The sequence below is a fragment of the Aethalodelphis obliquidens genome, unplaced genomic scaffold (genome assembly GCF_003676395.1).
Source record: "Aethalodelphis obliquidens isolate GAN/ISIS:26980383/991018 unplaced genomic scaffold, ASM367639v1 scaffold11, whole genome shotgun sequence".
NCBI lineage: Eukaryota > Metazoa > Chordata > Mammalia > Artiodactyla > Delphinidae > Aethalodelphis > Aethalodelphis obliquidens.
In genome coordinates this window covers 7,382,022-7,409,106 of record NW_020837955.1, presented here as the reverse complement: position 1 = coordinate 7,409,106, position 27,085 = coordinate 7,382,022, and the positions used below count along the sequence as shown (strand labels likewise).

The 27,085-nt window shown below is 38.3% G+C and overlaps 1 protein-coding gene across 8 annotated transcripts in view; it reads left to right on the top strand.

Moving 5' to 3' along the window:
* Positions 1 to 27,085, top strand: part of SGMS1 (sphingomyelin synthase 1) — a 290,635-nt gene that overhangs the window by 129,023 nt on the left and 134,527 nt on the right. For all 8 annotated transcript variants that reach the window (XM_027111924.1, XM_027111917.1, XM_027111915.1 and 5 more), the window contains 2 exons: positions 11,894 to 11,933; positions 18,503 to 18,646. The gene's annotated coding sequence lies outside the window, so the exon portion shown is untranslated. The remainder of the gene's footprint in view (positions 1 to 11,893; positions 11,934 to 18,502; positions 18,647 to 27,085) is intronic.

Here is a 27,085-nt window from a genome sequence, read left to right as displayed (position 1 = left end):
CACACACACACACACACACACACACACACACACACACACACACACACTTTCTACCCACCCTGAAGCACAGAGGTGGCAGAAAAGACTTTCTCAAAGTCAAAAAAAATTGGCAGCTCACTGGACTCAACCCCTATTTGTGCGGAGCCTGTTGGCATTTCTTCGAATTCTCAGTTTGCTTCAGGCAAATGTATTTGATTGAGCTGTGTTTGTTTTCTAATGAGTGATTTTGACCTTTCAAAGGGCAACATTTGGAGGGTTGATGTAATTGAGTTGAAAAGGCCTACCATGGAACTGCAGGACAAGTTTGTGGCTATTTTGGAAAAGGTATCTTGCTCCTGGTCTCTCTCTTAAGTAGTTTTATAATGCTGAGAAAACTGGACACTTCTGGTGAGACTTGTCACTGTTACCTTAGCAGGTGTTTGTGCAGGCTCCCCCCAGATTTAAGTAGAATAGGAGGCAGGTTGAATAATCTCATATGTACTAACCCTGATGGTTCTCATGGAGGAAAGAATTTTTTTTTTAAACATTTTTATTGGAGTATAATTGCTTTACAACGGTGTGTGAGTTTCTGCTTTATAACAAAGTGAATCAGCTATACATATACATATATTTCCATATCTCGGAGGAAAGAATTTTTGGTGAATGAAAAATGTTATTGTTTGAGAACATTCACTTGTTCAGAAAATTTGTTCAGTGCCTGTTGTGTGGCAGATACAGTTTTCATTTCTGTGGATGAATTGGGCATAGATTTTGCCAGTTGTTTGTGGTGCTGATTGTTTCCAGACTCTTTCTGTATCTTCAATAAAAGACAAAAGATTACTTGACTACATCCACTTAGGACACTATACAACTGTATTGTCCATTGTACAGGATCAGGGTTAGAGGTTAGTTCTGGTAGCATCTTTGCCTGATGGTATCAGTCTCATTCATTTACGAGTATGCCTCTGGAATATAGAATGTGTTTTTGGGAACGGATTTAATGAAGAAGTTGATTTATTATGCAGGAGGGTCATCAGATGATTATATCTTTTAAAAAAGCATCTCTAATGTCCCGGAGTTCTTGGGCCTCAAATGTTGGTTAATCAGTTAAGTCACAGCACTTGAGGAAACTATGACCAATGCAGAAATGTCTTCTGATGAATACTGGGAGAGAATTTGCAGATGCTGGAGTGAACTTCCTCTAAATAAATGCTCTTACACAAATTTGGAGGTGTTGAGGGATGTGCATTTCTTACTGACTGTGGAAAAGTTCACTGAAACTGTTGACATACACCTTTCATTAGTGATTCAGAAATAGTAGAAGTTGTTTTGAAATCACCCAAGTTATAGTAACAGGAAAATAATTCTTCTCATCCTCATCTGCCTCTTCTTCCTCACTATTATTATTATTAGAGTAGGAACATGGCTTGGGAAAAATCTGTTTGAATCAATAACTCACTTGGCAGACACTTGAACTGATTGAGAGCTATTTTATGTCTCTCTTACTTTCATGGAAGAGAGACCACTGATTAAAAAGCTTGATATTGGAGAGCTCTTAAAAAACAAACAAACAAACAAACAAACCAATAAAACAGAACAGACTTAGGGCATCTCCTGATATCCTGATTTATGTACATATAGTGTATTACAATAATTGATGTTCTTAATGATGACCTTTGACTCATGACAATCATGTGAAATTGGGTTCTGAGTACTCTTCTTGTTTCTCTTTCAAAAATCAGTAAATAGCCTCGGAAGTATATTTGAGGAGGCAGGAAAATGTTTAGGATATAATGTGAGTGAAAACAAGTTACAAAGTAGTATGTATATATATCCTCAAGTTGGTAAAACCCAACGGCATTTTCCAACATTTTACAGTGAATCTGGGTGACTCTTATAAAAAAATATTATTAAAAGTTGGGGTGGGGGGGAATCATAATTCTCCACAAAACAGTGAGTCAACCATCTCAAAATAGAGGAGGGGGCAGAGGGCAAATGCAGAAGAATATTTAATAGTTTAATAGCCTGGAAACATGTCCACATGTTGTGACATGAAAAATGATTATAAAACAATGTGTATAGTCCTAAATTTGTAAAATGAATGAATTTATAAAACAGGAAGTACACAAAAGTATGTATAAAAAGTATACAAAATACACGAAATTATGCCAAAAATACACAAAATTTATACAGGGAGGAAAAAAGTATTTATTTAAACTGTATATACACCAGTGGAGCAAACAGAAATCCTCGTCCTTCTGGTGTTCTAAAGAAGGGCTGGAAAGAAATATTTCAAAATCGTAAGTGATTCTGACTGACGGCTAAGTTTACTGGTAATTTTTCTTGTCTGTGAGTATCTTTATTTTCTAATATCATTCAGGGAACATCTGTTACTTTTGTAAACGGGGAAAGTAAGAAAAAAATGTAATATATTTCAGGAAGATCTTCACTTACTAAAAGAGAAAACAAAAAATGAGCCTAGAAAGTCACTTTTCTCTCATCTGGGCAGTTAAGTCTCCACTTTATTGTTTGATAAATGAGCCATTTAAAGATTTTTGTTTTAACCAGGTCTCCTAAGGCAGGCGATGCTTTGTAGCCCATGGTTGTTACTACTTTAATGATGCAAACTTAAAACAGGGCAGCGAGTGAGTGGATGAATGAATCTCGGGCAGTTCTTCACGTCCTCAGATGACACTTAGGAGGTGAGGCCCCCTTTGTCTTTGCATGTGGCTGGCCTGGATGGACACTTAACTCTTGGCTGAGAAATAAACCCAGTGGAGGAAATTCAAGAACCAAGCCAAGTGCATCATTTTCCCTAGGATGTTAATTTCCGAGATCTAGTCCTTGGAGTTCTGAGAAGCGAGAGGAGTATGTTACTGCAGACCTTTCTTGGAGATTCTCAGTGCTCATTAGCATATTGAAGGTTCTGAGAAATTCTGGAGCAAAGGTAATTGCTGCCAAAGAAGGGTTTTTGTTTTTATTTATTTACTTATTTATTTATTGGCCCCCGCGGTATGTGGGATCTTAGTTCCCCAGCCAAGGATCAAACCCGTGCCCCCCTGCAGACCTAACCACTAGACTGCCAGGGAAGTCCCCAAAGAAGGGTTTTTAAAAAGTGGAATCTGACTGACTTCAGTGGAGTGGGGAGCCGGGTGGATGAGGCTCTGAAAGGAAAGAGTAGTCCTTGAAGAGGAGGAGAAAAGGACGTTACGCATTAAGGAGGTCCCTGCACAGATCTGGGAGTGGCATGAAACTTGGAGTTCTCCAAACCTAAGGATGTGGTTTCAACAGTAGTAGTTTTACATGTGCATGAAACTTTAAATGGTTTCCTGAATAGTTGTCCAAGTCTTGAAAAGTATATTTCAATCACATTTTATAAATTACAATGACTTATTTTAAGTCTTAGAGACTTGTGACTTGCAAGTGATTTCAGCTGCATAAATCATTAGTGGAAATATATTTTCATGCATCAAATTTACTTATATCAGGAAACTCCTATTGATTTTCATTTGATGGGTTTTTTTAAATAGCATTTAGAAAAATGAATGATACAATTACTTCTACTCACTGTTTCTGTAAAGTAGAATCATTTGGCCCTGTTTTCTGCTAATGTCTGTACTTTTTCCTTTAAAGCAGTCATATCAAGTGATGAGTAGAGAACCTTAATTTAAGCCCCCTGTTTTGAGGAGTTTAAAGGTTCCAAGAATTTTTTAAAAAAATTGCCTGCATATATGAGCCTTGCTTTGCTAATTTACACGTGTAGCTATTTAGCTCAGAACATTTAAGGACAAAAGCAACAGAATAAGAGCAACAGATTGCAACCAAGATTATTATTTTTTTCTGAATAAATGGGGTTGCTTAACTTGGTAGGTTATGTGTCCCACTTGTCTTTGTTGCATGGATCTAACTGTATTTTTTTTTTAATTGGGGTATAGTTGCTTCATAATGTTGTGCTCATTTCTGCTGTACAGCAAAGTGAATCAGCTTTGGATCCAAATCCATTTTGGATTTCCTTTCCATTTAGGTCACCACACAGCACCAAGCAGAGTTCCCCATGCTATACAGCAGGTTCTCATTAGTTATCTATTTTATACATAGTAGTGTATATATGTCAATCCCGATCTCCCACTTCATCCCCCCCACCTTTTCCCCCCCTTGGTGTCCATACATTTGTTTTCTACGTCTGTTTCTCTATTTCTGCTTTGAAGATAAGTTCATCTGTACCATGTTTCTAGATTCTACATATATGCGTTAATATACGATATTTGTTTTTCTCTTTCTGACTTACTTCACTCTGTATGACACAGCAACATGTAAAAGAATGAAATTAGAACACTCCCTAACACCATACACAAAAATAAACTCAAAATGGATTAAAGACCTAAATATAAGACCGAACACTATAAAACTCTTAGAGAAAAACATAGGAAGAACACTCTTTGACATAAACCACAGAGTAATGAAAATAAAAACAAAAATAAACAAATGGGACCTAATTAAATTTAAAAGCTTTTGCACAGCAAAGGAAACCATAAACGATATGAAAAGACAACCCTCAGAATGCGAGAAAATATTTGCAGACTAAGCAACTGACAAGGGATTAATCTCCAAAATATACAAATAGCTCATGCAGCGCAGTATCAAGATCTGACTGTATTTTTAGTTGTGTTTTTCTCACACACACACACACACGTGCGTGCACACCACTGTTTTCTATGTGGATTTACTTGGATTTTATTTACATTGTATCCATTAAGAAGTGGATGCATGATATACATCTACAGCATTGGGATTCAAGGCTTGCTACCCACTGATGTACATAAAAGGCTGAGAACGTAACTTGCTTTACTGGTGAAATTGCTGTGATGTCATTGCCATTTGTTTGTCACTGAATTGCAAGGATCTGGCTCCCAAATAGCACAGACCAGTTATTCATAGCCTGATAGGTTATGCTGTGACCAGTTGCTGTGAGTGATGGAAACTCTTTTCTAGGTGTTTATAACAGAGCGATTTTTAAAATGCATCATCATTGCTAAAGAGTAATTTTCAAAAAGTTAAAAAGTATTGCATGTAGGTATAAAATGAACGTATATCATAGTTTTTGTTCAACTTAGGGAATTAAAGGAGAATTTGAAGAACTGAAAAAAAAGGAATGCTATAATGAATTTATTAATAGATAACAAAATTGGTTTAGAAAGAGCAATAAAACATAACGTTTGGATTATCTTTCCTTCCAGGCAGATCAAATTTTATTTGCATTGCTAGAGATAAGAATTATTTGGAACTACTGTCTGTTTTATGGAGGTGTAAAATAATAGTCGGTCAAAGGTGCGTAGCCCTGTTGACTCAGAAAATCCCCAGAAGGCCCTCTGGGTGATGTCTAGCACTCACTGAAGGGACAGACACCTAGGACTCTCTTTTGTCCATTTCAAAATCTTGGACGATTTTTCCTGACATCATTAAAAAAATACTTTTCCAGCAATTTCATTCTTTGAGTACTTATAGTTTCAGACTCTGAGATTAATGCTCTTCTAATTTGTTCAAAACTGAGTGACAAGAATATTTAAAATGGGTATTTGGATTTCCAATGTCTTGTTCTGTTACCATTCCTCCTCCAAGCCCCACTCCACCCAGGTGGAGTATTGAAAGTATTACGGTTAAGGTGGTAGCACCATCTGATCTAAGTATTTCCTCTAATGACCAATCAAGTAACACTCTCTGCTTCTTACTTTCTTTAAGGGAGAGGTAGGGCATTGTAGTATCATTTTATATTTTAAATGAAAAATAGAGCAATTGAAAACAATATATAAAATTCTAATATTCTGTGTACAAATGGGATAGCCTGGGAAGTGACACATTTTAAGAGTCTTTACAGGAAAATTTGTAGTTCCAATTATGAATTTAATAGATGAAAATTCATCATGTGACAGCCCAGGTAATACAGAATGTTTTCCACCACTGCTCAGAAACTGTGCCCAAAACTAGAATCCTCCTTGGTCTGAAAGGGATGTGTTGATATTGCCAGAGGTTGCCTGTACTGAGATTATAAACCATAGGAAAGGATTTATAGACCTTCTCATAAATTGACCTTATTTTATAGGTGAGAAACCTGAAGTCTAGAAGGAAGAGGGAGTTGAAAAAAATTTGACCTCAGGTTTCTTACTAAGTGATATGAGCTGTTCACTTCCTTAAATTAGTGTAAAAATAAGTGCTTTAATTCTAACTAAACATGTCAATAGTAGGTCTTCACATAAAAATTTAATTTAGGTTACTTTCATAGGCTCTGTCTTTCGGTAATTTTTTGCTTGCAAAAACCAGGTTAGTTTCACTCAAGAAAAGGTAGAGGGGGTGAAGGTGGAGATCAGGATGTAGCTCTCCTGAGAATCCCAGATTAGGAAGTGGTTCAGGTTCAGCTCTCACTTTCTATGGCAGACTTGGCTCATGACACTTACCCTGACCCTGAGTGTGCCTCTTGACCTTTTACCCCAATATCTAACTGGCAATTTCCTTTAGAGTTTGTTAATTCCAGTTTTTGAGGCAGAGAATCTTGATTGGCTGGCCCCAACTTTTTAGCCAATAAATGCAAGTTGAAGGCTCCTGGCCAGCCTATGAATGGCTGCATTTTGGTCAGATGTTTCTCCAGGTCCAATCAGCTATGGCTGTGTGTGTAGGGACTTGAATCATGTGATACAGAAGATGGCAGTTGAAAAGCAACTGAGCCTGGGTGTGGTAGAATCCCCCAGAAATAGGAGTGGGTGAACTGACACTGTGATATGTCTTCTGTAAATTCAATTTTAGTAAATTAGTTGATTCTCAGTTAAAAAAACATTTCTCATAATCTCCCTTGGCACTGGATTTAATGTTTTAATCTGTTTCTATATTGGAGTACATTTGGGATTTCTTTTTAGTTCATCTTATATTCTTATTAGCCAGCTAAATTTTGCCTTTTTTAGGAACACAAAATACAGTTTTTGTGACTTGCAAAGTTTATTATGGTAGCTTGGTTTGACAATTCATGCTGAATTTTCTTTTGAAGCTCTAATGTTACTGCAAAGTATTTAAAAAGGAAATTAGAAAATTCTCATTGTTGTGAGTTCCTTGAATTTCCATGAAATATTTGTTCTCAATATCTGAGAAGAATCCAGAATCAAAAGGCAAGGCATTTGGATTCATTTTTAAAGTAGTTCTTACATTGCTGACCTGTATATACTGTGTGTTTGGGATATGGCATAACTTATGAGACTTTCTGAGTAGTTAGGGAGAAAGTGTGACTGTTTCAGAGGGAGACTGCTTGGACAATGATAGATTAGATGTGTTTTAGATAATTTTTAAAGGCGTTATAGTTTTTGATTCTATTTTACTTGAAACTTTTTTTGATAGTGACGTAAGACTGTGTAAAGATGGTTTTACTGGAAGGTAAATTATAATAAAATATTATGTGGACATAATTACCAATCCAGAATTTATTGGTGTGCATATAATATTTTGAGAAAAAAGTTCTTAAGTCAGAAAAGAGCATGTGGACAATTCCTTCATTATTGCAAGTATGCTTATTTCCATTGTTCTTACTAAGCCCCGTGACAGACATGGACTAACCGTGTGGGGAGCAGGGTAGGCGAAGGACATTATAGGGAACTGCAGGGGCAAACATTTAGCAATGACTAAGTCTTTCGAGGGCGTGTAGTAATCCACTTTTGATAATAATGACTAAGCGAGAAAAGTAAGGGTGGCTGAACTGAGGGCTTGATTTGTTATAATTGCTAACAGAGAAACATGGTAGGGTTTTGTTGGGTGCTCACCAATGTCTGTCCTAGGTACTGAGAGCATTATATTGGGTTGGCCAAAAAGTTCGCTCGAGTTTTTCTGTAACATCTTACAGAACACTGGTCAAGTGTAGCTCGTGCCCTCAAGGAGCTGTACAGTAAGAATGTACTGTAGCGAAGGGGAGAATAAGACTTCCCTGGAGTGTGGTTGGACGTGTTCTCCCTGGTGAAGAACACTGGTCCCAGCTGCTAGCAGAAGGAAGCCTTGCAGTATCTCCAGCAGGAGACTGCAACTTGCAGTCACCATAAACTAGACAGGATGCCTGGGGCTTTGCAACTGTAGTTGTCATCTTCTTTTTTTTTTTTTTAATTATCATCTATGACTTTACTTTTTTTATATAAATTTATTTATTTATTTATGTTTGGCTGCATTGGGTCTTCGTTGCTGCACCTCGGCTTTCTCTAGTTGTGGCGAGCAGGGGCTACTCTTCGTTACGGTGCACGGGCTTCTCATTGCAGTGACTTCTCTTGTTGTGGAGCACGGGCTCTAGACACTCGGGCTCAGTAGTTGTGGCACACGTGCTCAGTAGTTGTGGCTCACGGGCTCTAGAGTGCAGTGTCAGTAGTTATGGCGCATGGGCCTAGTTGCTCTGTGGCTTGTGGGATCCTTCTGGACCAGGGCTCGAACCCGTGTCCCCTGCATTGGCAGGCGGATTCTTAACCACTGCGCCACCAGGGAGGTCCCGCAACTGTAGTCTTAAGACTGTAAAGGTTCTTCTCCAAGCCAAGCCGAGAAAGAAAAGGTTCTATTATTGTACTTTGGATTTTGAACTCTTTTAAAGTAAGATTTAATTTGCATAGCACTCTGTTTATGAGTGAGAATGAGGACACTTTCAGTGGTTTTTCCTATTCTAATAAAGTATAATTTTAATAGAAAATTTAATAAAAATAGGAAAATATAATTAAATTGGTCACGTGCTGTTACTGGTCTCACTATAGTATTCAAGTATAATTACATACCGTTTTCCCCCTGAGAAGAAGCAACTGAATTACAATAATTCAGTTTGGGACAGGGCTGCCAAAAAATGAAGCATACCTGCTGCCCTTTCTGTGTCTTATGTCTGTGAGCCACCTAGCAAGATGAACCACTGCCCTCCCTGACCTAAGAGGGAGTCATAAGCCTTGAAAGGACTTGTAGAGTAGGAGTTTGCCGTGCCTTAGAGAATGTTGTGAACTTGAGTCTTTTCCTTCCTCAGCTTTGCTCCCGAGGCTCATTCCTTTTTACTTTGAATCTTCTCCTACGTCAGTGTAGTTTTTCTTGGGAGGAAGTCAGCAGTAGTAAAAACACAGGAGTTTGGGTATTGCTATACCAGCATTATTGTAAATAAGGGAAGGGTACCTTACTCTGTCCCCACTCCCCCCAATATTCTTCTGAATGTCACTGGGTTAATGTCTACAAAGATTCTTGCCTTACTATACTCAGTCTTAGTTGAAAGTTTAAAGCCACGGCCATCTAAGTGTAATTTGGATAATTTTTTTCCTGCTTTACTGTGCAAGGTGAGCATAGTTAACTCTCTTACTCACTAGTCCCAGAAAGAATTCACATGGTATGTTCACAGCATGTGTCCACTGTAAAATCAAGCCTGCAGCTTTTACTATGCTTTCCCTGTGCCAGAGCTGGTACAGACAATCACCAGAGAGCTCTCGGCTGCTTTAGCAGTTATCTAAATCCATAAAAAGAGTCCATCCAGACCTATTTTTATTTCCTGTCCTCAAGCCACTGGCTAACAAGAAACCTCCCCCCGTCTCGCAGAAGGAAGGCACGTTGATATCCTTTGCTCAGGACACATCAAAAACAATTGGAAACCGGAAAATAGTGAAAGAATCACTAAATGATTTGGAATTGGAAAGCAGATTTGGTTGCTATCATCTTTAAGCCAGAACTGTCCTCTGTTTTTGGCGTTCAACGCTACTTGATTTGGGACCTTTTCCTACTTCCTCGCGTTGAAGTCTTGGACAAGTTTTTGACCTTGGACAATTTTCTGACCTTGGACAAGTTATATGACCTGTTTGGGCCCAGTGTCTGCATTTGATAAATTGGTGATCCTAACCTTTCCCTGCTTGCAGGGTTCTTACAGGATTAAATGTGAAGACATTTCATGATGTCTGACAATCATAGTTATTGACATTGACATATTATTTTGTATTTATCAGTGAGGATGCAAGAAGGCCTTATCACATAGTCTTATAACAACTCTTTTTAGATATTTTATTTCCTCTCCCTCTCAAGTAGCAGATTAGAAAGTTCCCTTTTTGAAGAGTGTTCTCATTTTGGCCCCCGCTTTTTTGAATGTACTTACGATAGAATTAGATATTCATGCAGGTGTGGTGTATCGTTTGAAGGTGACATTATCATAGGTTCCTCAATAATTTTTGGTGGTAATTTGCCTTCTGTATCTGTGACTTTCTCTGAGGGACATCATGTTCTTTAGATTTCCACACTTGCAGTGACAAGGCATTCAAAGTGGATAAAACAAGTTAACATGTCAGAAATTTACACCTTGTGAAATTTAAGGATTTCTTTTGAAATTTCTCCTTTGAGGTACAGAAAGATGAGTACGCCTAGTTTACACGTAACAGAACCATTCACCTTTTTGGTAATTCAGCAGAAAGACTTGATGGAATTTGAATTACTTGGTTCTTTTCTTATAATGATTCATGGGCAAAGACAATACAATATATTCTGTATCCAATTACAATGGCTTCTTTTCTGTGAACATTTTCCTTTTTGTTTTTGGTGTCTGCATACAGGCTGTAAAGAGGAACAGCTTTGCGTCACCTACTAACTGTTTAACTTTGTGCACTATACTTTGCTTTGAGACTTAATATCCTTATCTGTCTACAGGCAGATAAGATATGCTGTCTTCAGAGCAATTGGAAGATCAAATGAGATGATGCGTCAGTAACTTGGTCTAGCTTGTTAGACTAGTAGTAGACTAAACATACTTGTTTGGTAATTATCTTTATTTTATAGGTGTTTTTATACCTATAGAAAGGAGGTCCAAACTCCCTTGTCCCCCTCCCCCCTTCCCTCTGCTCCTGCTTCTCACATGTCACTTCCAACCGTACATACCTCCTGGACAATAGGAAGAAAGGCCCTTTCCCTGCTATTTATATCATAAAACACCTTCTGTTTCCTGCGGTCTCTGGAGACCCTGCAGGTTGACTTCAAACAACCATGCAACCAGTCAAAACATCTTCCTCAGACACATCAACATCTTTCTGAAATAATATCTTCTTGCAGTCTGTGACTACTTGCTTCTCTTGCATTTTATTTTGGTCCAGATGCAGAGATTCTTAGACTCTCAGACAGATCCTTGATCCAACAGGCAAAACTAGTGTGTGGTGTTCAAAGTCATGGCAGTGGTGATCTTTGGGGAGAGTGGTGGTTACACATATGTGTTCACTTTAGGAAAATTAAGCCACTCAAGATTTCTGTAGTATAAAATATATTAATACAAATGTTTATTAATTTTTTAAAAGGGTACTTTTTCGCCTCTTTCTGCAGGTACCGTAATTCACATGTATATTCACATATATATTTTCAAAGGGCTATATTTCATTTTTAGTTGACAAAGTCTTTTGTGAAATTCAATGAGGAAGCATTTCTAAGCTTTTAAGATGAGGTGGATTAAAGTCTATTTATAAGCTCTTTGATCATAAACATTTATATGGTGTGTAGTTTATCCCAGGATACTGAATATAAACATGTTGCTACCTTTTTTACTCCTTTTTTACGTAATTCTTATGTTTTGAAAACATGCCTTCATGCTCTGTATTGTCAGCGGTTATTTAGCTGAATGGTGAGAAGATAATTTATAAAATATATGATTCTAGAACTCGTGATACCGTTAGTTACACTTGGAATGCAATTTTTTATTGGCTTGACTTTACATACTTGCATCTGCATAGCTTTGCTTTGTAAAGCTTACTCTGAGTACCATGACAGCCAGAAATTAGCTGAGAAATGGGAAAGAACAATTTTTGCTATGGCTAGGGAACAAGAAGTAAATAATAGTTTAAGTTTTTTTTCTTATAAGCAGCTCATGACCAGAAGAATGCAGTTTAATTTACTTATTATTTTCTTCTAGATTGGAAGGAAGACTGATAAAGAGAAATAACGGGATTCAGGTAAATGGAATTAATTTCTTTATGTACCTTTTATGTTAAGTTTACATTTTTCGTGTTTTCCCATGAGAAGAACAAAACAATTTTTGTGGTCAACTTGAACATATAAGGAATGTTTTGGGGATATAGATGTAATAGTCAAGTACATACTTATACCATTTAATTAATCTAGTTACACATGTATATTTAATAATCACATTTATATAAAACATAATATTACAATTAATACTTCTTTCCTACTTCAGAATAATTTTCTTCCAACTCTTTACATACATATTTGATGTCAGTGTCTTCATTATTAGAGTCACATTTTTGAAGCATCCAGTACCATTTGCCAAGCATGTTATCATTTTAGTTGTTTGTGATACAGCACTTTTGGAATTCATGTATGGTGCTATAACTGGAAATTTTATTCCAAGCCACAAGAAAGTATTTGCATAATGTTAGAATAGTTGCTATTTTCACTCTTTCTGTGTAGATGAACATAGGAGATCTCCACTGTGTAACAGTTTGTAGATTTGCCTTGTTAAATATTCTTTCCTTCCTTTCTCCCTTCCTCCCTCCCTTCCTTCCATCCATTTATTCATTTATTTTATTTATTTTGAGATAATTGCATGTACATTGTTTAAAATTAAACTAGTACTGTAGCAGCCGTTCCCTGTTGTTCTTATACTCCCATTACTCCTTTACCCAAAGATGGTACTTTTCAACTCTTTTAGTTATATTTTCTACCTATTTCTAAATAGCGCACTGTGTGCATTTCTTGATTTCTTTTAAAATTTTAGACATACACATTGATTTCCTGCTGAGGATTTACCTCTCATACACAACTCTTTACCCTCAGTACACATCTACTCTTCCTGTCTCTTGCAGTCATGTTACAGTCTGTGGTTAAATACATATTTAATGTTTGCTTTATTATGACTATACTTTGTTTATGACTGAGCTTTGCAAGACATACTAAAATGTCTCAGGCCATTCTGCTTTCTAGTTGGTTGTATGTGAACTATTTTGTTTCTCTGGAAAATGTTTGACTCTTTTCTTTATCCCCAGAATTCTGAACTTTCGTATTGGAACATATGTCTTACGGCTTGTTGATGTTCATGGTCCTTTCAATTCAGAAACTCATGTCCTCTAATTTGGAAATTTTTCTTATACTATTTCTTTGGTAATTTTCCTTTTCCTCCACCCTTTTCTCTGTTTTCTGTCAGTTTGTTAGTTGGATATTTGGACCTACTGGTTTGATTCTGTAATTTTTTAATGTCTATTTCTTAGCTATTTTCTAACTTTCTGTGTTGTTCTTTTTTTCTGAGAGGTTTTCTTAGTATTTTTTGAACTTCTAATTTCTGTCAGCATATTTTTAATTTCAAATTTAATTTTTTATTGGCCTCTGAATATTTCTTTAAAAAAATGGGAACCTGTTCTTATTTCATGGATACAATATTTTCTCTTTTCCCTTGAGAATATGAATTGAATTATTTTGCAGTTTCTGTCTGCTTTTTGAACTTTTCTTTTTCCTCTGTTTCCCCTTTTTATCAACTTGTTTTGGCCCCTGGTTTTATTTTATTTTGTTTTTAAAGATTTTGGGGGGGCTTCCCTGGTGGTGCAGTGGTTAAGAATCCGCCTGCCAATGCAGGGGACGTGGTTTCGATCCCTGGTCTGGGAAGATCCCACATGCCACGGAGCACCTAAGTCCGTGAGCCACAACTACTGAGCCAGCAAGCCACAGCTACTGAAGCTCGTGAGCCTAGAGCCCATGCTCCGTAACAAGAGAAGCCACCACAATGAGAAGCCCGTGCACCGCAACGAAGAGTAGCCCCTGCTCGCAGCAACTAGAGAAGGCCAGAGCACAGCAACAAAGACCCCACACAGCCAAAAATAAATAAATAAATATATTAAAAAAAATTTTTTTTGATGAGGACCATTTTTAAAGTCTTTATTGAATTTGTTACAATATTGCTTCTGTTTTATGTTTTGGTATTTTGGCTGCAAGGCAGGTGGGATCTTAGCTCCCGGACCAGAGATCGAACCCACACCCCCTACGTTGTAAGGTGAAATCTTAACCACTCGACAGCCATGGAAGTCCCTCGGCCCCTGATTTTAATGTTAGAGGTTTTACTCAAATTAATGGTGAGACTTTAGTTGTCTGTTCATATTTGCGAGTGAGACTATAAAAAGTGGACTGGAAATTTGTTTACCTAGTGGACTTCACTATAGGCTTTTTGGACAGGAACCTGGACGTGTGAGTTACTGTCTCCAAGACATCAGAATCTGCAAATCTTTTTTCTTGGATCTTTCAGTTTCTCCATAACGGAATCCTCTGTTCACTGTTTTGTGGGGTAAAAGCTGGCCTGTGAGGATTTGCGGGAGCCATGTGGGGGGAGGGGGCCAGACGTCTCACCATCCAAGCCTGTAATGCTGACTTCTTGATGCCTCTATTTCAACCTTATCTGATGTTTCTGAGTCTGAAGTCTTGCTGTATGGTTTTCTCCAGAGAGTAAACTGCTTCCTCTTATGGAAGTAAGGACGGTTAGGCTGGCTCTACTAGTTGGGGAGAAGATCTGGAGTTCTAACTCCTTTTTGGTTGTTGTTTAAATCAACACAAATGCATTACCTTGCAGTTCTGTAGGTCCGAAGTCTGACATGGGTCTTGCTGGGCTAAAGTCAGGATTGTCTGCAGGGCTGCCTTCCTTCCCAGAGGAGAATCCATTCCCTCGCTTTCCCCAGCTGCATTCCTTGGCTCTCGGCCCCCCTCCTCCCTTTTAAAGGAGCAACAGCAGGTCAAATACATCTCATGTTGCATTTCTTTGACCTCCTGTCTGCTTACTTCTTTCACTTTTAAGGATGATTACCTTGAATCTGTGTAGACAATCCAGGATAATCTCCTTAATTTTTTTACTGTGGTTAAAAACACAATATAAAATTTACCCTCTTAGCCTTTTAAGTGTATAGTATAGTAGTGTTAACTATATTCACATTGTTAAGCAGCAGGTCTCTGAAACTTTTTCTTCTTGCAAAACTGAAACTACACCCACTGGACAACTCTCCTTTTTCCCCTGCCCCAGCCTCTGGTAAACACTGTTCTATTTTCTAAGAGTTTGACTACTTCAGATGCCTCATATAAGTAGAATCTCATAGTATTTACTTTTGTGATTGGCTTATTTTACTTAGTGTAATGTCCTCAATCAAGGTTCATCCATGTTGTAGCATATGACAGGATTTCCTTTTTTTTTTAAAGAGTAAATAATATTCCATTATATGTATATACCACATCTTCTTTATCCATTCATCTGTTGATGGACATTTAGGTTGCTTTCACTTCTTGGCTATTGTGAATAATGCTGCAGTGAAGATGGTTGTTGCAAATACCTCTTTGAGATCCTGCTTTCAGTTCTGGGCGAGGGGTAATACACCCAGAAGTGGGATTGTCGGATCATGGGGTAGTTCTATTTTTAACTTTTCGTAGAACCTTCATGCTGTTTTCCATGAAGTGGTTGCATCATTTTACGTTACCACCAACAGTGCACAAGGGTTCCCTTTTCTCCACGCCAACACTTGTTGTTTTGGTTTTTGAGAGTGGTCATCCTCACAGCTGTGAGATGGTATCTCATTTGGTTTTGATTTTCATTTCCCTGATGATTAATGATGTTGAGGATACTTTCATATGCTTGTTAACCATCTGTACATCTTCTTTGGAGAAGTGTCTGTTCAGGTTTTTTAACAGGGTTATTTGGTTTTTGGTGTTGAGTTGTAGAAATTCTTTATATATTCTGGATATTAATCCCTTATAATATGTATAGTTTGCAAATATTTTCTTCTATTTCATAGGTTGCCTTTTCACTCTGATTGTTTCCTTTGCTGTACAGAAGTTCTAAAGTTTGATACAGTCTCATTTGTCTATTTTTAAAGCTTTTGTTGCCTATGCTTTTGGTATCATAGCCAAGAAATCGTTGCCAAATCCAGTGTCATGAAGCTTTCCCCCTATGTTTTCTTCTAGCAGGTTTATATTTTCAGGTCTTACATTTAGGTTTTTAATCCATTTTGAGTTAAGTTTTATATGTGGTATAAGGCAAGGATCTAACTGCATTTTGTACAGACTTTAGTCAGCCTCCCTCTTCTCAGCTCCTTGCTGTCTTCTCCTGGGGACCAGAAGCTGCATGTCCTGAGCCTTTCTGGAGCATTCGGCTGGATTTTCGTTTGCTTCTCAAGCTTCGTTTGCTTCTCTTTCGTTTGCTTGCCTGTTCTGCTCTGCTCTGCTCTGCTCAGCAGTCATCTCTGCCTTCAGCTTCCAAAATGCCATTGATGTCTGTTGTCTTCACTAATATACTTTTCTGTTCTTTTTGTCCTTATGGATTTATATCTTTTGTCCTCTTTGCTGTAATTTTAATGGGGTTGAGAAGGAAGTAGAGATAAACAGACCTATTCCATTGGGCATCCATAATCCCCAAATCCATATTGCTTTTTAAAATGATATTTAAAAGACTTTTAAAAAATGATACCTCACATTTGCTATTGTTAGATCCTACCTCTGAAAATAATTGTTCAATCTATTTCTTTGCTTCTCTTTGTTAACCAGTTTCTGTCAAGGGACCTATAAGCATCCAAAGCTAGCATTAATTAAAGTTATTTTCCCAAACATTATTATTTAAAAAACCCAGATTTTTGTTTGTAATATGAGACAGTGAGGTCTTGAATATAAGGTGACACCCTATTTCCTGAGTTATACTTTTTTTTTTTTTTTTTTGCGGTACGCGGGCCTCTCACTGTTGTGGCCTCTCCTGTTGTGGAGCACAGGCTCCGGACGCGCAGGCTCAGCAGCCATGGCTCACGGGCCCAGCCGCTCCGCGGCATGTGCGATCTTCCCGGACCAGGGCACGAACCCGTGTCCCCTGCATCGGCAGGCAGACTCTCAACCACTGCGCCACCAGGGAAGCCCCCTGAGTTATACTTCTTTTAGGTGGGTGGAACCCTTGATTTATCTTTAGGTATATGCACTGTATGTTGGTATCATCAGAAGATGATGTTCTTTTATATAAATATATTTTACTCTGAAGCTTTTTAAAAAAAATTAATTTATATTTGGCTGCGTTGGGTCTTCATTGCTGCGTTCTGGTTTTCTCTAGCTGTGGTGAGCAGGGGCTACTCTTCGTCGTGGTGCGCGGGCTTCTCATTGCAGTGGCTTCTCTTGTTGTGGAGCACAGGCTCTAGGCGCGGGCTTCAGTAGTTATGGCAGGCAGGCTCAGTAGTTGTGGCTCACGGGCTCAGTAGTTGTGGCACATGGGCTTAGTTGCACTGAGGCATGTGGGATCTTCCCAGACCAGGGCTCAAACCTGTGTCCCCTGCATTGGCAGGTGGATTCTTAACCACTGCGCCACCAGGGAAGCCCACTCTGAAGCTTTAATTGAATACTTTTAAGCTAATGTAATGGCAAGAGAGTCCTTTTTGTTTGTTCTTAGTTAGTTTGTGACAGTGGCTTTCTATTGACTGTATTTGATTATTTACAAGGATAGTGCTATTTCTTACAGATAGGATAAAGGTTGGTTAAAATGGGAGATTGCTTGGTATGACTAGGTCCTTACGGACTATCAAGAGTAGTTTTTTGTTCCAAGAATTGTTTCCTCACAAAGTTTAGCCTGTTAGTTTTCTTAAGATAGGAACCCAGTTTGGTCCATGCAAATCCCTAGGATTTTTATCCTGGGGTCCAGGGATGGGCTTCAAAGAGTTGAAGATCCTCCTGAAATTTGAGTGGTAGTAGAATAGGCTTAGCTATCATCAGATATTCAATGATGAGGGGCTTGTGTGATCCTGAAAATAGTTGAGAACCCACTTCTAATACATTGTTATAAAGAAAAAAATAGAATGTTGCTGATTAAAAGAAACACGATCAACATGAAATGCCACCTTGCTAGATGCCATTAGATTCCACATTCTTTCACATGTAAGTACAAATGACCGTAAATAGGGACTAAATGAACAACTTTCTTTGTTCCTTGTCAGATGCAAAACATTATCTCTATCTTCCTAGTTATGCACACACCCATTTACACACATATAACTATGAAAGGTATCATTCATGAGGGTAGTGTTTTAGCCTAGAGAAATGACCACTTTTTTATCAGTCAACTTGTAAAGAGGGTAATTTAGGAGTTACCCTTTGTTTTCATAGTGAAACTGCTATACTTCATTTGTGAACATCAGTTATTTGTTGACAGTTAAAGATAGTAGATAAATATATAAAAGGAGAGATACCTCTCTGTGATAGAGGGTTACAGACTTTTGTTTTCAGTTAAGAAAAGATGGGATAAGTTTATGTTATGTATATTTTATGACAATTTTTATTAAAGATTGAGGAAAGAAAGAAAGAAAAAAAAAGAAAAAAGATGGGGGTGACAAAAGATGGGGTGGGAGGTGGGGAAGGTCAGTTGTGAATTTTTGTTTCCAGTCTAATACTTGAAAACTTAAATGCTTTTCTTTATAGTGAGGTGTCCTGGATTGATAAGGTCTCTTTCAATGTAGGAGTTTCATGATTCCATTTTCAAAGTGGTTAAGCTTAAATTGCTCTTCTATTCTAGGTACACCATTGAGTTCTTTGGGATGCACAAAAGTGTCTGGCTGAGAAGCTTATGAAATAGAAGACAAGACCCTGCCTCAGGAAGCGTACATGAGAATAATTTTAAAGGAACCCAGCGATAAATGCAAAACAGTAGCTGTTGGAGGTATGTCATGACTTAGAGCTTGGATTGAACCTAGTGTGGCACACTCTGTACTAAGTCAAGTTGAGCCATTCTCTGGGAACCTTCTTAGAGCAGAACCTCACCCTCTGGCCTCAGATACACTAGTGACTGTTGTTCTCTGAACTTGACTGTGTAACAGGATGTCACTCTTAACTCTTTCTTAAGCAACTCTGACTCAGCCCCTCTTGAGTCCTTCCTATTGCCTGGCATACAATAAAGATGACAGTAAAAAAAGGCAACATTTGACTATGGACAAATGAAAGCGATAGTAAATTTCTAGCCAGATACCTCACTGCTTTCTCTTCTGAGAATGGGGCAGTCAGTATCAAAGCTCAATGAATGTGTGTCCTTTGAATCAGCTGTTACTTACTGGCTTTTCTCTACCCTGTTTGACATCAAGGCCTTATCTGAGTCTGACTGGGTGGTAGCTGTATCTGATTCACTGGTTCCCTGTTAGTCATTGAATTTGACCTGCTTGTCTCCTTGACCCCTCAAGTTACAGTGTTAAGTGGTTACTTCATTTTCTTGCTTAGAGCAATAATTCTTTACTCCTCAACCAACTTTATCATCAAGGTCAGGGTAACGCATTATTTCACATCCTTCGACCTTCAGCGATGTCTGGCTTTTGATGCACTGGCTCCTTTTTTATGGCATAGCCTGTGCCATGTTGTGTGTCGTCTTGATCCTTTAGGCGTTCTTTTTCCCAATCTACCAATATAGAACACTTTAAATATACCCTGTGCCAAATAGTTTATATCTTCGATCATCATACCGTCATGAGAACATTAAACAAGTCCCACTTTCTAGATGAGAATGCTGAGGTTCCAAGTGGTTGAATAACTGGCCTACTATTTCTCAGAGAGTAAGTGGCAGAAATGGGATTTATAGCATTTAACTAGTGTATTAAAATCAAGTATTTTCTAATTTTATAATTTCACTGAGAGTATATTATCGGTATCTGACATTATTAAAATATGCCCTCTTTCTAACATACGCTCTGACGTCTTTGTTGATACATTCTGAATTGATTATGAAGGCAGTATAGGAAGTATGAGTGGACTTTGATGTTTCTGATACAATCCTGTTGTGTCTGTGACATTTGTACCCGTACCCAGATCCTTTCAATATAGTTAGTGAAGATGATAAAGGCAAGGAATGATGAGATTTTGCTAGAAATCTTCTCATGTAGTTCACAAGCTTGTTTCAGAGTCTGAATCCTTTAAAATGTAGGACATCTATTCAAGTGCTTAGTCTTGGCTCAAGTGATCACTTTCAGTATGTATAGCTGGGAAGTTTCCCTGAAGGATGTGAGTTTTAAGTTTAAGTGAGTTTAAAAATAAATCGTATCGGGCTTCCCTGGTGGCGCAGTGGTTGAGAGTCTGCCTGCCGATGCAGGGGACATGGGTTCGTGCCCCGGTCCGGGAGGATCCCACATGCTGCGGAGCGGCTGGGCCCGTGAGCCATGGCCGCTGAGCCCGTGCGTACGGAGCCTGTGCTCCGCAACGGGAGTGGCCACAACAGTGAGAGGCCGGTGTACCGCAAAAAAAAAAAGAAAAAAAAAAAAAAAAAGAATAAATCGTATCCACTTTTTGTTTTGTCCCCAATAGTGGGCAACATGAGTTGAAAATCTGTGTATAAAATCCTGGGAGGTTGGTGTGGTAACCTTCTTTGAAAGATGAATAACCTGAGGCTTGTGACATTATGAAACTTGCCCAAGCCCGTGCAGTTAGAGGATGGTAGAGCCAGAACTTGAACCTGGATTTGTCTGATTTCACGGACTGTGCTTTGGACAATTATGCTGCCTCACTGATTACACGGTGGTGACATCTAGATTGCAAATGTGGCCAAGGATTTTTTCCTGCTTTACATTAATACAAAGGCAGTCTTAAAGCAAACAGTTAAATAGGCCTCACCCTTACAGAGGCAGAGGCTTCTAGATAGCCTGGTGTAGTCACTGATGGGGTTGCATCCAAACAGTGACAATTCTGTTAGGATGGACTGAAACCTGGGAGGTGTGCCTCCCCGGCTGTGTGTCCTTTCCCACACTGAGCCTAGTATGCTGCTGGGAGCAGTTAGGCTTGGCTCAGCTGAGCTGTTGGTGAGCAGCTGTGCCTTCCAAAGCAGTTGTGGCTGGAGTTTGGCTACAGAATCACACAGCTCTTGCATTTGTATATGAGTCTCAAAATTTATGAAATATACAAACCTTAGAACTTCAGGTATATTGTACCAGTTTTACTAAAAGCAAAATTTCTTTTTGTTTTTAAATTTACTTTTTTCCTAATTCTAAACAGAAAACTTGATGAGCATTAACAAGTTCAAACAACAAAATACAAACCACCACTCAGGTAGCTGCTGGTAATATTTTGGTGTGGACGCTGCCAGTTTTTTTCCTTACGACTACGTATACCTTGTAAAAAGTACAAAATTAGAATTACAGTGTTCTAGGTCTGTTTTTACTCAGTATAACTTCAGCGTTTTCCCCCTGTTTTTAAGTTTTCTTTTACAACATGCTAAAAAGTGGCTACAAAGTGTTCCATGTGGGTAATAACATAAGTTATTCCGTCTTATTATTAGGTAGACCTAATCCTCATTCAATTCAGTTAGTACCTCTCCAGATTAGGCCACAGTGGTAGGACAGAAGCATTAAAATAAACAAGAACTCCATCATTGCCACTAGTTTTTATGTATCTTGTAAAATAACTAATGAGGGTTAAGATATGATGAGAAAACCCAGATCACTTCCTCTGTCACATTATACAGTGAGCCTGACTTGTAAATTTCCCAGTACAAATGCATGAAGGGAGTACTGGAAATTTCCTTTTGACTTGTAAATTTTGAAACCTCCTTTTTCTTTCATTGAGGTAACCCATCTATGACAAGTAACTTCAGTTTTCCTGTGGTTAGAAGAAACTTCTCAAATTCTTATTTGCAGATAGTTTGGCGCTCCTAGTTCCGTAATGTACTTGATGCTTCATGTACTAGTTAACTAAGCATTTTTTCCCCTCTTTTTTTCGCAAGGAACCCCAGGCCTCATGAGTGATGCTGCTTTATAATCTCTTAGAAACATTCACCATGCAGTACAAATAGGGCTTCTCCTGAACTGAAGTTCTGTACTCCTAGGGGGTCAGAGTTCTCAAATGGTGATGACAGCTGAGATGGGTCAGCATTTAATAGATGTATTCTACTTAGGCTGATACGAAGCCGGGACTATAATGTGTTGTTCCTTTTTATTCTTCTCTAAAGGCATCGCTGTTAAGTTAAATTATCATCATTATCATTATATCATCATCCTCACCAGGCCAGTGCTTTTCAGACATGGTTCCTTACTGCCCTTGAAATTCCAACATACCTGGGAGTGGGTTACAGGTGAGGGAGGAAGGCAAGGCCTTTGACCACCTTCTTGTCTCATCAACCAACAGCTCTGCTTTTATATGTTTTATATAGTGAGCTTCCACAGAGTTTTGTTTAAAGAAAGTTTTGTTTACTTCCTTAAGGAAGTAAAGACTGAGAATCACTGTGGCGTAGTGAACCTACAGGAGGATGAAAAAGAGAAACAAAATAGATGTTTGCACGGTATTACTTGCAGTGTTCATTATGCCTGCAATTCTCCTGCAGGGACACAATCCCTCTTGGGTTTGGTACTTAACCATAGGCCCTCCAGTTGCAATTCCCATAGACTGACCTGCTTTTAGGGCAGTGGTTTCCCTGGAGGTGCCTCAGAAGTTCTAAGGTTAGGAGAGATGGAGTGATAGCCTTACAGTCATTGGTGGTAGAAAGTAACTTTTGGTGATGGGGTCAGTGAATGGTACTAAGTATACCCTGCAAGGTTAGCCCTGGGAAACTGGTCTCTATATTCTGGTTGATGTGGGTAGTATGAGGGCATTCTTGCCATCAGAGTGATGTGGTGCATGATATTGAGCCTGACAGTCTGTGAAATCTCCTTTATCTATTTCTAGATTCTTTTAGAACATTTTGGGTGGGCTGTCTTAAATTGTAGATTGATATTAATGAATCACAGAACTGACCCCTCTTGAATCAGGCACTTTAGCTATGTTTGTGCCACAGCTCAGTGGATTAAGTAAAGAATTTCCCTAAAGACCAGCTTGGTAATATTTTTTAAATAAAATTTTGCTCCTTTTCAAGTTTTTCTTTAGTGAGATATATTAAGTATACTTATTTTATGCTGATAATTCCAGTATTCGAAGTCTTTTCAGATCTGATTTCATTTGCCTGTTTCTGTTGGTGCTCATTCATAGTATCGTATTTCCTTGTGTTTACGATTTATTGGCTGAACTCATGTTCCTTGTGATTTTTTTTTTTTTTTTGCGGTACGCGGGCCTCTCACTGTTGTGGCCTCTCCCGTTGTGGAGCACAGGCTGCGGACGCGCAGGCTCAGCGGCCATGGCTCACGGGCCCAGCCGCTCCACGGAATGTGGGATCTTCCCAGGGGGCGCGAACCCGTGTCCCCCGCATCGGCAGGCGGACGCTCAACCACTGTGCCACCAGGGAGGCCCCCTTGCAATTTTTAATCTGTGTGAGTTCTTTAGGGTCAAGATTAAAGGTAGGTTTTCCCAGGGAGTATTTATGTTTGCTTCTGCCAGGTACCTGTAGGTACCATCAGTCTAGACAGTCTTTAAATTAAATTCTCTGCCTGAGCTTTCTTGAAGCATACAGTACGAATTTAGACCACAAAACCACACGAGTACTAGTTGTTGGCTGTAAATTCTCAAGGGAGATTTTCCACCCAGACCACCGCCATGCCTCACCTCACCCCCCAAAAAGGTGCTGGGGATAAAAAGCATTTTCTCTTCTCTTTTGATGGAGCAAGTTTACTTCTCATTCATTGCCCATATCCTGAGGGTATAGTTCTGTAAAGTTCCAGTTTTATGCCAGGAGCTCTTAAACTCACCAGCTTGAGGAGTCTTGGTTTTATCTACTCTCTTGCTCCATGTAATCATTATAATAAGTTCAGGGTGACCAGGGTTCTGGTTTTGTTGCTTTCTTACTTCCCAGCTTTCCTACTTTTACTGTCTCTTACTTTATTGTCGCCTCACTGGTACATTTAAAAAGATGTTATATTTTCTTCTTTATTTTTATTTGGGAGAGTAGTTTAAGATATCTGTTGTGTCATTCTGCATAAGTGGAAGAATGAGTAGGTTTTTTGTTGAGTAGGTGCTTCTAATAGATGAGGTGGGAAGATATTTAGGGCAGAGCTCAAAAAATTATTAAAAATTTAGGTACAAGCCCAGCCTCCCCTTTTAATTTGAGTGTGTGCCGTGTACAGTTGGATTAGGTCAGGAATGAGGTGGAGAATAATTCCTTGTAATATGCTTTCTGAGTTGGTGGGGACTTTGATGTCTTTGACACATTATTTATTGAGATGAGATTTATTCTTGTTCATTGATTTGATTAATTAATTGTCCAATATTTTCCTATATCCTATAAGTTTACCCTTCTAGGAAAGATTCCTAAGTAACTCCCCCACTTTATGGGGGTTTATTTGTTACATTTCGTTATGTGATATCTGCCATAGGTCCACATGATGATGTCCTGAGAGGCTCTGGTGTATGTTGGTCCATTTATTCAATATTATTTCATTTGATTCTGAATTAGTGGAATATTATTTGAAAGTGAAAATAGTTGCAATTAATATAATATTAATAATAATTAATATGCCAGTGATACTAAAAAGAAATCAGTCTCAAAAAGAAATTCTTAATATTATGGTTTAAATGTACAATGTGCAGATCCTGTGGAATCAGTTTTATGATTTGAAAATTCAGCTGCCTTAGTACTCTTTGGGCACTAAATAGGAGTTTAGCAAGAAGCATTGCCATCTGACAGAAATATGTAATACGTACATGTGCCACTCACTAACCTAAATGAATTACACACTCTGTTGTGAACTTTAATTTTCTTGTTTTGAGGCTCCCTTATTAGATTAATGTTGCAGAGGAGGACCTGCTCTCAGGGTTACTGATCTGACACAGGTAGCCTTTCCTGGTCCATCTGTCACTCTGCGTTGCTACATTAGAACACAGTTTCCTGGAAACAGCGATATATTTGGCATGACTTAAACTAATGACTACTTCTTTTGAGCATGTAGCATGGTGCTAAGCAAATGTGAAATGGAATAAATGTTGACTTAAATTGGAAGAAAGCTCAAGTTATGATGATTAGGGTAGGGATAACGATTGCCTGGAACAGTTATGTATTTTAGATTATGAAAATTAGTAGTGTGTTTTAAATATTTGCCATGGAAGGAATCAGAAACATACCATGGTAAGCATGCCAGCTGGATTGCTAGCATGATTTGTCAGCTGCACACTTACGTAAGACCATATTATGATTAGAAATTTTAAGAGTAATATTTGAAGGGCTTGGGGATGTTTATTTATTATGATTTTTTTGAGTAGCTGTGTTTGGAAGTTTTAATTTTGTAAAATGTGTTAGCTTAACAGATCTTCACATTTAGTTCTGAAAACATGGCTGTTTGTTTTTAAAATATTGTAATGTTTACTTTGAATTGGCATTGGTGGAAATAGTTTCTAAGGAGGAAAATGGTTTGCATCCCACGTTATAAATATTTTCAGGCTTTTAAACTATTTGATCCAAAGCATCACTATTTCTTATTTTTTGCTCAAAATTTGAGAACTTAGAATTTTCCTAGTGTTTTTTTTTTCTTATCACAGTTATATTTTTCAACAGAGTACATTTCTGAGAATTATATCATTGATATTTTTAATAAGTTGAATACATTTAGGTTGACAAGGAAAGCTCACTAATTTTAGAGGAATTCTTAAATCCTTTAGTAAAATGAAGAAAGCTTTCTTGATGTGAATAGTCTTCTCTTTTTTTAAAAAAAAAAAAACTTTTCTTGTTTTAATTTTTATTTATTTATTTATTTGTGGTATGCGGGCCTCTCACTGTTGTGGCCTCTCCCGTTGCGGAGCACAGGCTCCGGACGCGCAGGCTCAGCGGCCATGGCTCACGGGCCCAGCCGCTCCGCGGCATGTGGGATCTTCCTGGACCGGGGCACGAACCCGCGTCCCCTGCATCAGCAGGCGGACTCTCAACCACTGCGCCACCAGGGAAGCCCGTCTTCTCTTTTTTATGCAGGGGTTTTTAATCTTGGGGTACTCTTTTGTTAATTTTTTTTAATATCACATTCAAAGATATATTGAGCATGTTTTTGACTGCATATATTTATTGCTACCTACATTAATTTGGGAAAGAAACCATAATAGAAACAAAGATTATATAAGTAACAGCTCATTTTTAGAATCTTTTTCTTCCTAAATATTTGGTGGGAAAATGTTAATTATTAATGTATTCACTTTCAAACTTCCACACAGTCAGAAAAGCAATTGTTAAAACAAATATTTGAAGACATAATTATTGTCCTAACCTTCTCAACATTCTATTGCTTTTCTCTTCTGTCAAAGTGAATAATCAAAGTAAACTAAAACTTAGTTGTCTTTTTTAGTTGGTTGGGCCCTGTCTGGGTGAAGAACACATAAGTGTCATCTCTTTGTAATCCAGAATCTGTTTTTTTTTTTTTTTTTTGCTGCACCATGCAGCATGCGGGATCTTAGTTCCCCAACCAGGGATTGAACCCACGCCCCCTGCATTGGGAGTGCGGAGTCTTAACCGCTGGACCACTAGGGAAGTCCCCAGAATCTGTTTTCAAGCTCACTCCCCTCTTAAACTTTGTTTTCTGTACAGGAATGTGTAATGTCTTAGGCTCATCATGTAGAATAATCCAGAGTGATCTCCCTCCCATGGATTTATAGCAGTTATTTCTTTTTTCCCTCTTTTGCTAGTTAATCCTTAGCTGGCCTGTGCCATCTCTGACATTATTATTCTCATTATTTAAAATAAAAATTCTATTGACAGTTTCTGATAGTCTGTTAGAGGATAATAATATAATAATATTATTAATAATAATAGGAAGATAATAATATTTGCTATGTACTGTGTGCCTTTTATATCCTAAGGTCTTTATTTACATGATCTCTAATGAGAAACCTGGAACCTTGCAGGGATCTTCATGAATTCCTTCATGCAGCAAACTTTGGGTGTTACATTTATGTTTTAGACCCTCCTTTAGACACGTTAGGTCATGAACAAAGGGAAAAAAACCTAAACAAGCCCCAAACTTGTACCATGGAGCTTATAGCCTAGTGGGAGAAAGAGGCTAAACTAGATGAGTAACTAACATACATGTGTGCTAGATGGTGATCAGGGTTCTGGCAAAAACTGAAGCAGAGAAGTGGGTGGGAGTGTGGGTATGAGTGAGGGATATGTGTGTGTGTGTGTGTGTGTGTGTGTGTGTGTGTGTGAGTGTAACGTGTTCGCCGTAGCACAAATTAGGGAGGGCAGGGAAGGCCTCAGAGGGAAGTGCATGTAAGGTCATGAAGG